General features: G+C 44.8%; 1 protein-coding gene across 8 annotated transcripts in view; it reads right to left on the bottom strand.

Annotated features, from left to right (window-relative positions):
- LOC126355206 (rho-related BTB domain-containing protein 1) overlaps positions 1-16,526 on the bottom strand; it is a 1,271,465-nt gene that overhangs the window by 415,955 nt on the left and 838,984 nt on the right. The gene's annotated exons all lie outside the window — the stretch shown is intronic.

The raw sequence follows: 16,526 nt of genomic DNA, 5'->3' as shown, positions 1-16,526 counted from the left end.
CGTTCGTCCATTTGTTTGCCAATTTATTCGCCTGTCTGCACAGCTGCTGTTTAAAACGGATACAGTGTCAAGTAATGTCGAAACGTGACTTGTGATTCAAATGGTTCAAATGGCTCTGATCACTATGGCACTTAACAGCTATGGTCATCAGTCCCCTAGAACTTAGAACTACTTAAACCTAACTAACCTAAGGACCCAGTCATCACGAGACAGAGAAAATCCCTGACCCCGCCGGGAATCGAACCCGGGAATCCGGGCGTGGGAAGCGAGAACACTACCACACAACCACGAGCTGCGGACTCTTGTGATTCAGTTTCTACATGAACATTGCCTTTGATACTCATTAATAAAGCTCTCAGTAGTTCAGAAAGGAGTTCAATGTGCAGGAAGAACAATCATCGATTATTTTCCTAATAACGTAAAATATCTTACAGGTAGCAGAATAAATTTCAAACGTACTTTGAAAACATTTCTTCCGAACAACGCCTTGTACATCATAATCGAATGCTGAATTAATCATGGTTGACTATGAAGTATAATGGAAAATATATTTACTTAGAGGATAAATGTAACATGTAAAGACAAAGATTAATTTGTTCACTTCTACCAAGAATCGACAGAGCAGTCAATCAATGCCATCGTTCATTTTGATTTAATTTAAGTCACTGTACTATACGGCATTCGGTAAATGAGGCTAAGCAAACGCGCGCGCACACAAACACACACACACACACACACACACACACACACACACACACACACACAGAGAGAGAGAGAGAGAGAGAGAGAGAGAGAGAGAGAGAGAGAGAGAGAGAGGGAGGGAGGGAGATAATGTATACATGACCTCCAAAGTGATACGTTCCGCGGAGTGAGGATAGGAATCACGCAAACCATTTATGGAACATGCAACTAACTAAAAAAGCATATGAAAGAGAATGTAGGGAGTGATATTACTGATGAAATTTTTAGATTAGAAAATAGTTCAGGATCACGTGCGATTATAAAGAAGTGAGAAGCACTACCGCACTGCGTCCATATATAACTGAACGAAGACGTTCGAGTGAGTTGCAAATCGCTTTCGGCTATGTTAATTCTTTCGTTTTTTCTCGTAACGAAGTAGCAAACTAAATAATCTACAGAGAAGTTAGAATTAGTCGCAGATCACCGTGCAAGACGCTGCACGGCGAACTTGATAAAGACGGTTCCTCATCAACGAAAATGATGTTTTGGATTTTTCGGCCCCTCAGGTTGCGGGGATGTAAAAGGACAGATTATATCCACGTATTATTATTAAGAATACCTGATAAAGCCGCAATAACAAATCAAATGTAAGAGGCCAGGAATATTATCAAACGGCTTTAGAATTCTCTGTAACAATGCTCCTCAGATCATTCTGTGTTGTACACACTATCTGATCAAAAGTATCCGGACACCAATGAGTAGTACGTTATCGTGGATTGTGTCCACGCTCCACCTTCTTGGCGGCTTTAGCCCTGCTGTGGATACTTTCAATAAGGAGCTTGAATATCTGTAGAGGAATTTCGGAAATTTGTGGTAAGGACTATGGGACCAAACTGCTGAGGTCATCGGTCCCTAGGTTTACGCACTACTTAATCTAACTTACGCTAAGGACAGCACACACAAGCATGCCTGAGGGAGGAGATAGGAGGATTCGAACCTCCTACGCGGGGGGGGGGGGGGGGGGGGGGGGGGGGGGGGGAGCCACGCGAACCGTGGCAAAACGCCTGAGACTGCAGGGTACCCCGCGCGGCTATCTATGGCGGAATAACAGACCATTCTTCCTCAGAAGCGAAACCGGAAAAAGTAGTGATGGTCTGGGTTCTAGAGCGTAGCTAAAATGGTTTAAATGGCTCTGAGCACTATGGGACTTTACATCTGAGGTCATCAGTCCCCTAGACCTTACAACTACTTAAACCTAACTAACCTAAGGTCATCACACACATCCATGCCCGAGGCAGGATTCGAACCTGCGACCTTAGCGGTCGCGCGGTTTCGGACTGAAGCGCCTAGAACCGCTCGGCCACCCCGGACGGCCCTAGAGCGAAGTACGTTCTCAATCATCCCAAACGTGTCCCGGAGGGTACAGGTCGGGACTATTGACAGCCCAGTCCATTTCAGGAATGTTACTGGCCACAAATCAATGCCTCACAAACAAACATCGTCTTCAAACTGTTCCTTTACTGTACGCAGTACACAATGCTATTAAATGTATTCATATCCTTCAGAATTTAGCGCTTTCTTTAGCGCAATAACGAGGCCATACCCTAACCACGATAAAGACCCCCATACCGTAACAACACTTCCTCTGCATTTCACTGTTGGCACTACACAAGATGGTAGGTAACATTCTCCAGGCGTTCGACAAACCCAGACCCTTCTACCGGAATGGCACAAGGCAATTTTTCAGAAGGTCTCCTGCGAACCTTGCAGGAGAGCTTCTGTAAAGTTTGGAAAGTAGGAGACGAAGTAGTGGCAGAAGTAAAGGTGTGAGGACGGGACGTGAGTCGTGCTTGGGTAGCTCAGTTGGTAGGGCACTTGCCCACGAAAGGCAAAGGTCCCGAGTTCGAGTCTCGGTCCGGCACACAGTTTTAATCTGGCAGGAAGTTTCATCCGGTGACTAGTCCACGTTCGAGGTCAGTGTGCTCTCCTGACTGCAGTTACTGCCCCACTACTGACAACTCAGCTCCCCCGGCCTCCCTTTATACTGCTGCTCCCGAGAGACACAAGAAATTTAGTGTAACGCCATGAAGTAGTTCGTGCTTGAAAACATCATACATTAGATAGGAAAGGTTAAATAAGAAGTAGTTGAATATGGTACATGCTGTCTGTAACAGCACCTCCAGGGCTTGCCTTTGATCTGTTACCTGATTGAAGGAAAATTCATTGTAGTTCCCTGCTAACAACAAACGCAGGGCAACTTTTATAGAAAAAAACATTAATGAGTGACTGGAAGCTGCAGCGATTAATCTGTCATTCGTGTAAACTATGAACCTTTATACTACTGCTGCTCTTACCACAAGATAATGATTTTTCATTTTTCTAATCATTTACTGTACACACTGAGCCGACGAAAGTCATGGAATGGCAACTTCTAGATATTGCGGTAGCATCGCGTATAGAAGGTGCAAAAGGGCAATGCATTGACGGAAGTTGTCGGGTGATTCATGTGTAAAGGTTTCCTATGTGACTATGATCGCTCGACGAGAATTGATAGACTTTCAGCGCAGTAAGGTAGTTTCAGCTAGACGCTTGGGACATCCCATTACGGAAATCGTTGGGGAATTCAGTATTCCGAGATTGTCAAGAGCGTGCCGAGAGTACAAAATTTCAGGCTTTACCTCTCACCAGTGGCAAAGCGACGGCTGACAGCCTTCACTTAACGAGAGCAGCGGCGTTGTGCAGAGTTGTCAGCGCTAACAGACAAGGGACAATGCGTGAAATAGCTGCGGAAATTAATTTCGGACTTACGACGAACGTATCAGTTAGGACATTGCGCTGAAATTTAGAGTTAAAGGGGCGGTGGCAGCAGACGACCGATGAGAACGCCTTTGGTACCACCACGTCACCTGCAGCGCCTCTGCTGGGCTCGTGGCCACGTCGGTTGCACCCTAGACGACCGGAAAACCGTGGTTGGTCAGATGACTCCCGATTTCAGTTGGGAAATGCTGATGGCAGGGTTCGAGTATTGTGTAGACCCAAAGAAGCTATGGACACAAACTGTGAACAAGGCACTGTGCAAGCTGGTGGTGGCACCATAATGGCGTGGGCTGTGTTTACATATTGGACTGGGTCCTCTGGTCCAACTGAACCGATCACTGACTGGAAATGATTATGTTCGGCTATTTGGAGACCATTTTCAGCCATTCATGGACTTCATATTGCTAAACAACTATGTCATGTCACTAAGTCAGAATCATCCGTGATTGGTTTGGAGAACATTCTGGACAGTTCGAGGTAATGTTTTGGCCACCCAAATCGGTCAGTTCGTGCATAAAATCCTGCTATTGCTACACTTTCGCAATTATGGGCGGCTATCCATGTCTCATGGGTCAGTATTTCTGCAGGGGACTTCGAACGATTTGTTCAGTTCATGCCAAGTCTAGTTACTGCAGTACTACGGGGAAGTAGGGGTCCGACACGATATTGGGAGGTATCTCATGACTTTTTTCACCTCAAAGTACGATAGGTGGCTCAGTGGTTGAGTTCCAGACTACAGACCCAAAGAAAAGTCTGTTCGGTTCGGAGTCTACATTAAACAGTAGGCTCTCCTCTAATTGGTTGGATAAGTCAGTTCAAAGATGGGAAGAAGGCAAGGCCATACTTTATCAACAAGATGATGGAAGCGTTCTCATACCGATTTAGTAATGTAACAGGACCAACACTGAAAGAAACTAGACTCATAACTTTTGCTTTTTCTTTTACTTCCGACATGCGAAGACACAAATTTCCGGTCAGTATACGCGTTGCGAAATTAAGCACTGCCACGCGGCAGAAAGCAGATAATGACTGAAAGGAACATGAAGCAGTTTGGGCACGTATGAATCTGTCGATGAATGTCTGAAGACTAGAAGCATTCCAACACTCTTCGCGTCGCGGCTGGAAGCCTGGTGTGCGGCGGAGCTCATGCATAATTCAGACGATCACCAGAGTGTTTCAAGGCCTTCCTCGCGTCCCGTGCACAAGAAATATATGCAACTCACTGTTTACGCACAGACCGGAATGAAGAATAATCGGATACAGAAACGTACGATGCCGAAGGTCTGCGTGTTACCGTGTCGCAGACTTTGTAGGCAGCAGACGCTTAAGACATTTTCACAAGAAAGTTTTTTTCAGAAACTCCTACAGCAGTAAGTAAGAACATGGTTGACAGATGTTTCGGAGACAGACTAAAAGAATACTGGGAAGTAAACCTAAATTTCTCGAGATATTCGGACTAATCTGCAATGACAGTAAAACGAATGATTTCCTCTTTAGCGGAGTATTTGCTCGTTCTAAACTTACAACTTCAACATGGTCCCTCAGCCGTAGCAGTGAGCAGTGTGACCTGATGACGAGCGTTGGTAGCACGAAATCATATCTGCTTGTTAACTTCTTTTACTTCACAGAAGATATTTTTTAAAATTTGTGTAAGTATATGTATGTGGAGAAACAGTGAGATTTTTCGTGTTATTTTTCGCTCATAAAGTGTACTGTAATCGTAAAACTGACTCCTTCTACATGACAGTGATAGGCTATAATTATGATCCACGTAACATGCAACTAAGTAGTTAACACGTAGCTGTTGTAAGCACTGTGCCCTATAAACAGAAACTAAGAAACTTTCTGGCAGATTAAAACTATGTGCCGGACCGGCACTTGAACTCGGGACCCGAGTTCGAGTCTCGGTCCGGCACACAGTTTTAATCTGCCAGAAAGATTCATATCAGCGCACACTCCGCTGTAGACTGAAAATTTCATTCTAGTTACAGAGAAGTAAACGCAAGCTGTCATCGATACATGTCATAACTCTGTTCCCGTAGCTTGCTCTCGTTGGAAATAAGGGAAGTCTCTTATTGGTAATAATCTTCAACTAGTATACTGTGCGGCAAAATACGCACAGTGGAAGTCACCTACAAACACAGGGTACGAATGATCAGTGTAAAAACCTGAAATGTGTCATTGTAACCATTGACTAACGTCTTACTGTTGAAAATGTTCCTCATGCAACCAAGCACAGGGTTTCCTTACTTCGGAAAGGGCTGTGGATGTTCTGAACGTCTCCGGTAAGTAACGCCAAGCAGAGGAAATATGTGAGTGTGTACGTGTGTGTTTCTAGGGCGGGCTGCGTCACTGTTCCCGGAAACGCCACAGTCAAGGTAGCGCGCCAGCGAACGACTCACAGAGGGATACTGGCGCGCGTGTGGCCTGCCACGGCTGCCAGACAATCATACGACTCCTTAAGAACCCATTCACATTCCGCTCTGGTTCCTGGAAATGTAGCCACTAACAAAGAGGGTCTTGGCAGTGCCACTGAGACACGTCACAAGCTATCTGTAGTGTCTGCTGTCGACTAACTGAGGAGAAAGGGGAGGAGGAGATTACTGTTTAACGACCCGTCGACAACGGGGTAGACGGAGCACAAGCTCGGATTAGGGAAGGATGGGGACGGAAATCGCCATGCCATTTCAAAGGAACCATTCCGCCATTTGCCTTATACGATTCAGGGATATTACGGAAAACCTAAATCAGGATGGCCAGACGCGTGTTTGAACCGTCGTCCTCCCTCATGCGAGCCCAATGTGCTAACCACTGCGCCATCTCCATCGGTATTGACTGATTGAGCCAGTATTCTCCAGCACAAGTGGCAACCTCGACAAAAAATGTTCAGGTGTTTGTGTAATCTTTTGGAACTTAACTGCTAAGGTCACAGCCCCTAAACTTACACATTACTTAACCTAAATTATCGTTAAGACAAACACACACACACCCATGCCAGAGAGAGGACTCGAACCGCACAGTCCATGACTGCAGTGCCTTGGACCGCTTGGCTAATCCCGCGCGGCCAACTACGACAAACTCTGTTGCTTCCAGAATGAGATTTTCACTCTGCAGTGGAGTGTGCGCTGATATGAAACTTCCTGGCAGATTAAAACTGTGTGCCCGACCGAGACTCGAATTCGGGAACTTTGGCTTTCGCGGGCAAGTGCTCTACCATCTCAGCTACCGAAGCACGACTTACGCCCGGTACTCACAGCCAGATACTGGCAGAAGTAAAGCTGTGAGTACCGGGCGTGAGTCGTGCTTCGGTAGCTCAGATGGTAGAGCACTTGCCCACGAAAGGCAAAGGTCCCGAGTTCGAGTCTCGGTCGGGCACACAGTTTTAATCTGCCAGGAAGTTTCTGTTGCTTCCATTTTACAGTCGTGCGGAAAATCGCTGTTTCTTCATAACATAAAGCAATCTGCCTTCGTTGGCAGAGCCATTCGAATTATGTATCTCTTGAAAAGCACAAGGAAAGCTTTTATTGAAATTTTTTGGAACATAATTGACTGTCGATGCCGTCTGAGTCATTAAGAATTTTAACAATAGTGACCAAGAAGCATCATAACCGCTGACGTACTTTCATACAAAAAATGATGAACTCTAGTGGATATTTCACGTATATTTCCAGTCATGGTAAATAGACGCGAATGTTTAGTATACAATGTGCAGGTTATACTGGGCCCGAGGCGACGAAAAATCGAAAGTAATTTTGCTGTACTCCAATTTAAATTATTTCGCGTCCCTCGTGCGCGACGGATATTGTCTGCTGCGGCCATCACAGCCTCCGCGTTGTATCTCCAACAAAAACACACAAAAATTCTGTGATGCTCTTGTGGTATAGAGACCCACGGCGTCTCTACCATTTCAAAAGTAAAATTTCTTCTACTCCATTAGGCCGTCTCGTACAGCAACCGCATGTAAAATATTTGAATTACAAACAGTCTTGGTTGCAAGTTACTCTTTTAGTAACTGCACATTTCGCCTTCGTGGGGTATCTTCAGATTATCTTAAGATTTTCCTTTTACAGCATATTAAAATAATCAAACGGCTCTGTGCTAGACCGAAGCACACGTCGAATCAGATGAACTCGCCGACACTTGCTGGGGCGACTTTATTAAAATCTCTGGCTTTAGTTAATAAAAGAATAAGCTGCAACAAGGGCTGTTTTTAATTCAGATTTCAAAAATCTCTTCTTGATTTTAATTAGAGATAGAATTAGGTGCATTTTCTTGAATCGGGTAAAAGTTTCCCATCCTGGGAACAGTTTCAAACTTATCACGACGTAACTCGTAATGTACTGAACTCGCGAAAATACTTTTTTTTAATTACGAAAGTACCCCGGTTGAAAATGGTTCTTTCATAGATCTCGCAACGGATTATGTTTGCTACGCGTGGGCTTCGGAAAATGGCTTTTTTTTTTTATTTTTCAGATTTGTCGGTATCTCTTACTAAATATCAAATTTAAAGTTTCTATCAGCCACATACAATTACGTAAAAATTCTTAAATTCACTTATAAATTTCCATAGACTCTCGAAGCATGTGAAAAAGCTGTTTTTCATTGTAATTAGAGCTGTAGTTTTTTTCGCTGAACAGGCGAAAATTCACATTCAGAAAAGTTTCCTACTTGAGAAATGGTGGCAGGCAGAATGCTTTGCGGAGTTTAAGCCGGTAGACATAGGGATCCGACTGTGCTAGGTGTGTAATGTTGGTTGGGGTGTTCCATCCCGCTACCTGTCAAATGCCATCTACTTTAAATCGAGCTAAACGTTGCGTTGTTTGTCACAGAATTACGAATACAAATATACACGAAATGAGTGGATGTTATTATTTAACATTTATGGGAAAAACCGTGAGATCCCTTGTTCTGCGTGAACAGATGCGGGTAAGATGGAATGGCCTCTTCAGCGGTTAACTATTGCTGTGAACAAAGAAGTGCTAAATCAGGCGCTGTCTGGTTTTGTCCCGTTAAGTTGAATGTAATCTGTGCACTCTTCACTGATAAGCTACTTTCTATCAAGAAAAAGATAACATTACAATGTCTTCTTATCGCACTTTTACCGTCCACACAGATTTCGGCGTCGGGCGGGAAAGCGTAGAGCAAATAAAAAGCACCGGATTTCAGAGACCAGTTTTGAACGAATTGTGCCCTCGTTGTACGCTATTAACGTAAAATGTAATCATGACCATTCTCACACACGCTGTTCTATTGAGATAAATACTTCACTGAACGGCACTGGTCAATTTTCCACTTGTCATTGATCAAAGGTCAGTTGGACAGTAGAGCTGAATAAACCATTTATTTCAACGAAACGCCTCGTGCACCAATGATTGCGCCTTCCATTGAATTCCTGAAGGCTGCAGTGCCCGAAAGGAAAAATCTGTTGTTAGTAACATCGGCAGCGTGATTATTAGAGAAGGAAAAATGACTGAACCACAACGACCTAGTGGCTTGTTATTTGTTAAATTCAGCAGTCTGTTGAAAATGAATCAGAGGTAGCATGGGATCCCGAACCAGAATGACAAATCCGTATTTTATCTAGTATTTCGTATACAGCTCGCCGAAAAGCTCATTCACGAAATTAATGTAACGTGAGTACGTAGACAGCCAACTGGATCACTAAAAGGTTTGGTGAACTGCTTAGGGAAAACGTAAACCTCTCCATGGAATTTATGAAGCCCGCCAACGATGGCACATTACAGAACGGTAATATATCACGCCGTGTGCCCAACGCCGTTTACGATTAATCTGGCGAGCATTGTAAACAATTTCGACGAATTATTCGGTCGCTTAGAGCGCTACAGATGTGGCCAATACAGCATCTATCAGACAGGAACAAGCGAGCCATTCGTGCCACATAGCCGCCTGCCTACAATAATCACTAATGGCCCGCTATCGAGACAAGACGGAGCTATAAGACTAAAAAAAAAAAAAAAAAAAAAAAAAAAATTATCTAGTCTTCCAAATCTATCATCTGGTGCTACTCTTGGTTCTACAACGTCACGTCAAAATACAAAATAGTTGGTAATTATAAACAAAACTATTCTCATTGCTTTCTTCACCTATAGTGAAATACTCTCTTTGTTTCTCAATACATTCATAATTTATAAGAGGTTTTGCCTTACGTCACGATAATCCTTCCTCTGTGATACGGTAGAATAAGATATTCATTTAGAATGGTTTTGGTAAGCTACTAAGAAATTCAGCACTGTTAAAATATATTTTCTTTCCGACTGTGACATTCAGTTCAACAGGTATTCATCCTCGACCAATATTTCTACATGTTTTCTGAAACAGTGTTCGCTAGTGTATTCAGATTATACACTGCCGGCAAAAATTTGTACCCCATTTTCCAGGTTTCCAGTTCATTCAACATTTATTGTTGCTGCAGTACACATGCACTCCGTGTTCAGGCCACAAGTGGCTCTTCGGGACCCCCCGACAGCCGTGCCATCCTCAGGCGAGGATGCGGATAGGAGGGGCGTGTAGTCAGCACGCTCCTCTTCCGGAAGTTATGATGGTTTTCTTTGACCGGAGCCGCTACTATTTGGTCGAGTAGCTCCTCAATTGGCATCACGAGGCTGAGTGCACCCCGGAAAATGGCAACAGCGCGTGGCGGCCTGGATGGTCACCCATCCAAGTGCCGGCCACGCCCGACAGCGCTTAACTTCGGTGATCTCCCGGGAACCGATGTATCCACTGCAACAAGGGCGTTGCCAACAGTACACATGGAGAACATGAATTGATTACATTTATCGATGAATAGCACGGGCAGTTCTGGGGTATCAGGAACCGACCCATGCTGAAACACCCATATTAGAACAGAGTGTAGCCTCCACGGGCGGTAATGTATGCGCTAACTCTGTTATCTAGCCAATCGTATAAACAGCGAATATAATCCAGGGATATGTTATGCCACGCCTGCTTTACCTGTTCACCTAGTTCTGTAGAACTGTTGGTTGACAAGTCGCACAATTCACTCCACTTCCAATCATATCCAATACGGATTCGATTGGAGACAAGTCCGGAGATCATACTGGCCAGGCAGGTTGCTGAGAGTCTTGTAGGCCACTTTCAGTTTCACGGGCAGTGTGTGGGCGAGCGTTATCCTGTTGGAACGACGCGTCACCTTCATGTTGCAAGAACGGCAAAAGAATGGATTTAACGACACTCTGCACGTATCGAGCGCTGGTTCGCGTCCACTCCAGAGACACCAAAGGTGAACGAGAGTTGTAGCTTATCACATCCTGGGGTGGGGCCAGTGTGTCTAGGACGAATGCACTCTACGAGACAGCGCTCACCAGGCCAACGTAGTACGCGCGAATGACAATCACTTCCGCGCAGACAGAATCTGCTTTCATCGCCGAAGACCACGGCGCGCCATTCCATTTCCCAAGTGACCCTCTGACGGCACTAGTAGAGCCACTCAGGTCGATGGTGTGGCGTGAGTGGAGGGGGTTTGGGGGAGGGGGGAGGTTGGGTTGTTTGGGGGAAGGGACCAAACAGCGAGGTCATCGGTCTCATCGGATTAGGGGAGGATGAGGAACGAAGTCGGCTGTGCCTTTTCAAAGGAATTATCCCAGCATTTGCCTGGAGCGATTTAGGGAAAATCACAGAAAACCTAAATCAGTATGGCCAGACGCGAGATTGAATCGTCGTCGTCCCGAATGCGAGAGTGATTGGAAGACGGGCTATAGGTGTGCGCGCCCCGAGTCACACTGCCGATAATCGGTTCGTAACAGTTCGTGTTGTCACGCTGGTTCACAAGCCGTCTTATCTGTGGTAGCTGTACGATTTGCCTCTGCTGATCTTACAATATGACGATCCTGGAAGGCGTCTGCGCTGCGTAGGCGCCCAGAACCTAGTCTACCTGTGTGAGAATGTTCACTGGATCACTGATACCAGCATCGTTGTACGATTGACGCAGCACGTCCATCTTGTGTGGCAGTTCTCCGAAAGGACCATCGCGCCAGCCGTAAGGCCACAATTTGACCCATTTCAAATTTGCTCAGTTGGCTGTAGGAAGCACGAGTGTGTCTGCGTGGTGTGGCTGCCTACTTGCTTCACACGTTTGCACCACACTGATCCTCTTGGCTGTGAGCATCCCCAGTTCCGGGGCTTGGTACCTATGGTGGACGACGTTGAAACTATTATCAGTATATGTATTAATCTCCAGGGAAACGGATTTGCCGCAATGGCTACGCCGGTTCCCGTCAGATCACCGAAGTTAAGCGCTGTCGGGCGTGGTCGGCACTTGGATGGGTGACCATCCAGGCCGCCAGGCGCTGTTGCCATTTTTCGGGGTGCACTCAGCCTCGTGATGCCAACTGAGGAGCTACTCGACCGAATAGTAGCGGCTTCGATCAAGAATACCGTCATAACGACCGGGAGAGTGGTGTGCTGTCCCCATGCCCTTCCTCTCTGCATCCTCCACTGAGGGTGACACGGCGGTCGGATGGTCCCGGTAGGCCACTCGTGGCCTGAAGACGGAGTGTTTTTATTAATCCCCAGGTGGCCTATGCCGTCATCTGAGTAAAACAGACACCATCTTCCCAGGTGTACTAATTTTTTCTGGCAGTGTATTTCTCCTTTGAGCATAATTATGGGAAGACTCCAACCTCTGCATACGTGCGACTGTTTTTTGCACTATATGTCCGCCAATGACGTTGGTTCTTCCTTTTAAAATATCTATATACTGCATCTACTTCTACATACGTCCTCCGCAAATCACCGTAGGGTGCATGGCGGATGGTTCTCTGTACCCTGTTAGCCATTTCCTTTCCTGTTCTTCTCGCAAATAGAGCGTGCGAGAAACGATTGTCTGAAGACCTCCGTACGAGCCCTAATTCCTCGCATTTTATTTTCGCGTTTCTCGTGTGTATTTGTATTGTATGATAACCGGGGGCCTAGAAACAACAGAGAGGCTCCGTCCCCGCCGAAGCCGCAGTGGTCCACAACCCCACGACGACTACCGCAGTCTGCGTGGTAGAGTAATAGTCGTGTACACGTACGTGAAGAACTTGTTTACGCAGCAATCGACGACATACTGCATCTGAGGCGGAACAACGGGAACCAGCCCGTATTCGCCGAGGCAGATGGAAAACCGCCTAAAAACCATCTACAGACTGGCCAGCTCACCGGACCTCGACAAAAGTCCTCCTGGCGGATTCGTGCCGAAGGCCATGCGCTCCTTCTCACTCTGGAAAGCCGTGCGTTTGACCGATCGGCTAGCCGGGAGGGCTTCGTGTTCCATATGCGAAACGTACTTTGGCGGCAGCAGAATCGTTCTGCAGTCGACCTCAAATGCCAGGTCTTTAAATTTCCGCAACAGTGCTTTTCTAAAAGAACTTCGCCTTCCCTCCTTGGATTCCCACAGAGTTGGTGGGGATCCCAAACACTCGAACAGTATTCGAGAATGCATCGCACTAGCATGCTATGCGCTGTCGCCTTTACGAATGAGCTTTTCCTACACGTCCGCATTGGCTTACATTGTGCAAGGCTGTGCGATTTCGTTCTGCACAGAGTCACACTCTGTCTAAATCTCTCAGCCTTTTTCAGCCGGGTGAGGCTTGTTTCGCTGATACCGAGCTTCATCTAGAAATCGAAGATAGCGAGAGCAGTACTAAACCAGTCGACCAGTCATGCGCAGTTCTCAACCTCATCAGACAAATGCCGCAAGAAGAAAAAAATGGCATCTCGGAGCTCGTTCTCGTGAAACATGTGCGACGCATCATTTTGATACGAAAACAAGCTGTGTCTTTACCAGATATCCGCTATAGCTGTAAAAGTAAAGCTGCTGACAGAGATTAATCCCTAACACAGCTTCGTTGAACTATTTCGACAGCCAATGCCCACAACCGAAAGGAGAACAACGAAGTGTCCGTCAGTCCTCTCTTCTCTGTAACGTAGAGATTTATAATGGATTAATTGACATTCACATCGCACACGACGCTGCTTTGTTTTCGGTTCTCACGGCAACTGCCTGGTGGCCTCCGACGAAGCTGAGGTCGACGGGACGTACGTCGAGGACGCCGAGACTATACATCTTTGTCCTTGAGGCCTGCGCCCCGATTCTATCACGATCACAGCTCTACTAAACAGGAAGTTGCCTTAAGATGAGCTGCTTGAAAAACAGAGAAATATTTTCGAACACCTATGATTAAACGCTCGAAGAGTTAAAGAGGTCATTTTTAATACATAAGAGGTGATAAAAAAATATGCGTTTGAGAACGTTGCTGCAGGGTATATGCAACGTAGCGCTACTCCGATGAAAGTATAGAAGCACAGAAATGTAGGTAGGGGTTCAGGCTTCCATTAGTGTATTTCCAACGTGCGTGGGTAAATGCGGAAACGTAAACTATGGCGACGGTATTACCAAACGCGTCCAAACAGTACCAATGTGTTATTTTTTCTTCGCTCCTGGAGGGTAAACACTGTTAGACATACATCGGAAATTGAATAACGTGTATGTGGTATCATGTCTGTCGAAAATCACAGTTACGGAATGGTGCGACAAGTGGATGATAATCTACGTCCCCATATCGCAAATGCCGTAACGCAGACATTACATTATCTCAAGTGGGAGACACTCGAGTACTTGCCCAGTAGTCATACGATTCCTGCTGGACGAGCATGTGCAGCATGCACTTGCAGACTTCTTCACGCAGTAGGGCGCAGTGTTTTACCTAACGGGTACCTTCAGACTGGCGTATCTGTGGGATGATTGCCTCAATGCTCACGGCGATTTTGTCTGATCGGCTTGCCGTTTCTGGTCTGTACTGCCTTTTGAGCGGAAACTTTTTGATCGCTCCTTACAATAATATCAACTGAAGCTGCTTATCACGGACATTTACATACAGACGTTCCATGCTAGTATCTGAAGTGACACGTTAACTTGAGACAGGATCAAAAGTCAAAAATATGTACATTGCATAAGACTCATTATGCGTTCGTATTTTATCTTATTCCACGAAAAAATGGCTGGAGTGTGCACAATGGCCAATGCAGTCACCGCTGTCTGCAATTAGAATTTTTCTCCAGTTGGGAGTAATCCTCGATACGCAACACTGTAAATAGGCAATTTCATTCTACAGTCTTACACCAAAAATTCGTTTCATTCGACAGGAAATCGTCATGATCTTTTTTTATACAGCACAAACACGATAAAAGCACTCCTGCTTTTTTAATCAGAAATTTTGTTTTCTTTTTTTTCCCCAGTTTCTTTTGTTTGCTTATGGCCTCTATGTTCATTTGAGAGATTCGCAGGTTTTGTCCTACTTCCGACGTTATGTGATCCTGAAAAGAACCGTTCTCTTCGTCTGTTCTGTTTTGTATGAATTTCAAAGCCAGCAGAACAATAAATGCAACGACTTTCTTTTCCTATGGTAAAAAGTGCGTAAGTCTTCTCACAGTTGTGGCGAGAAACCCAGACCAACAGACTCTGTAACATGCAGAAGACTTCCTGGCTGTGACCAGGCATGCAACTTATTGGCTTGAGAAATTAAATTTGGTATTATATACTATTGTACCCCACAGTAAGTTATTTACATTCTATGTTTTATTTATTTTTTATTAGTACCATTGTTTCACATCTCCAACATTATGTATAATAATACTGTTTTCTGCCACACGCTAAATAAATAATAGATAAATAAATCAATTTCTGTTCCAGAAGGTGTCTCATATTTCCGTACACACAATTCGAATTACCTAAAAACGAGTATTGAGAGGCAGTAATCCTCGAGAAAATAAAGTCATCTTTCCAATCTTGTTAACCTACAGAGCTACTCTGCACCTCCAATTCCGTATGGTATATGAATGTTTCACATATACTTACAAACACTTCCCCACGGACTGTCACATTATATATACGACAACCGCTTCGTAAACGAAAAAATACTAGTTGGAATTTGATGGTATAGTTTAGTTTAAAACCGGGCTTCGCAATAAAACGCCTGGATTGGACGGTAAATAATGGTAATTGTTTCATAATTTCAATCACTATCCAATGCCCTGTCCGCTTCCGTAGCGCAGCGGTAGCGTTACCGTCTACCACGCAAGAAGGGCGGTGCTCGGTACCCGGCAGGGGACTGGGTGTTGTGTGTCCATCATCATTTTTATGATCATTGACACGCAAGTCGCCAAAGTGGCGTCAACTAAAAAGACTTGCAATACGGCGGCCGAACCCCAAAGGGGATATCCCGGTCAATAAATGGGGTACGATCATTTCATTGTTGTATCAAACGCTAGAAACATTCTGGCACATTTTTTAAGAACCTTAATGCAAACAGAAAGCGTAAATCAGTAACATGGCTTATATGAGTGTCTTCTTAACTTCTATGACCATCTAAGACTTACGGGCGGGGGTTTTAGATACTGTCATGGACGCCGTACATACTGGGAATTTAGCACATATTTGAAAAGTAAATGATTTGGATACTTTTACTGATCTACAGGAACGCGCTTAAGAGAAAATAAATACATCATTTCACTAAAACGTCTCCAGAGACGAATATAATAAATGAACGAAACCTATGTGATATTGTGATATGTTAGCCTAGGCTAAAACACTATGTCCCATTCTCAAGGTTGTTCGAGAGATACATTGAAATAAAGTAGGATGCATATTCTATCCAAGCTGCAGGTTTTTTTTTTTTTTAGCATTATACATTCTTACACAATCACATGGATGCAGAAGCTTGTGATATGTTGTTGACACATAAACATATATATCAGCTACAGACTTACGACAGTGAAGAAATAAATTTCACTGGATTCTCCGGTTTTCTTACTCCATTAATGAACGAGATTCTATTCGCAACGCGCTAGATTGCGGTCCCACAATAGCATAAAATATTGTTTTCGTGACTTATAAAACAACAATTGCCATCATAAATAGAAGTAAAACTGACAGAGGATCGTTAAGCGAAGATAAAATAGCGGCGATTTGTAACAAGTACATACGGCATATTAACTGATGAATAACG

Source organism: Schistocerca gregaria, chromosome 3 (assembly GCF_023897955.1).
Source record: "Schistocerca gregaria isolate iqSchGreg1 chromosome 3, iqSchGreg1.2, whole genome shotgun sequence".
Taxonomy (NCBI): domain Eukaryota; kingdom Metazoa; phylum Arthropoda; class Insecta; order Orthoptera; family Acrididae; genus Schistocerca; species Schistocerca gregaria.
This window is presented reverse-complemented; position numbering and strand designations above follow the sequence as displayed.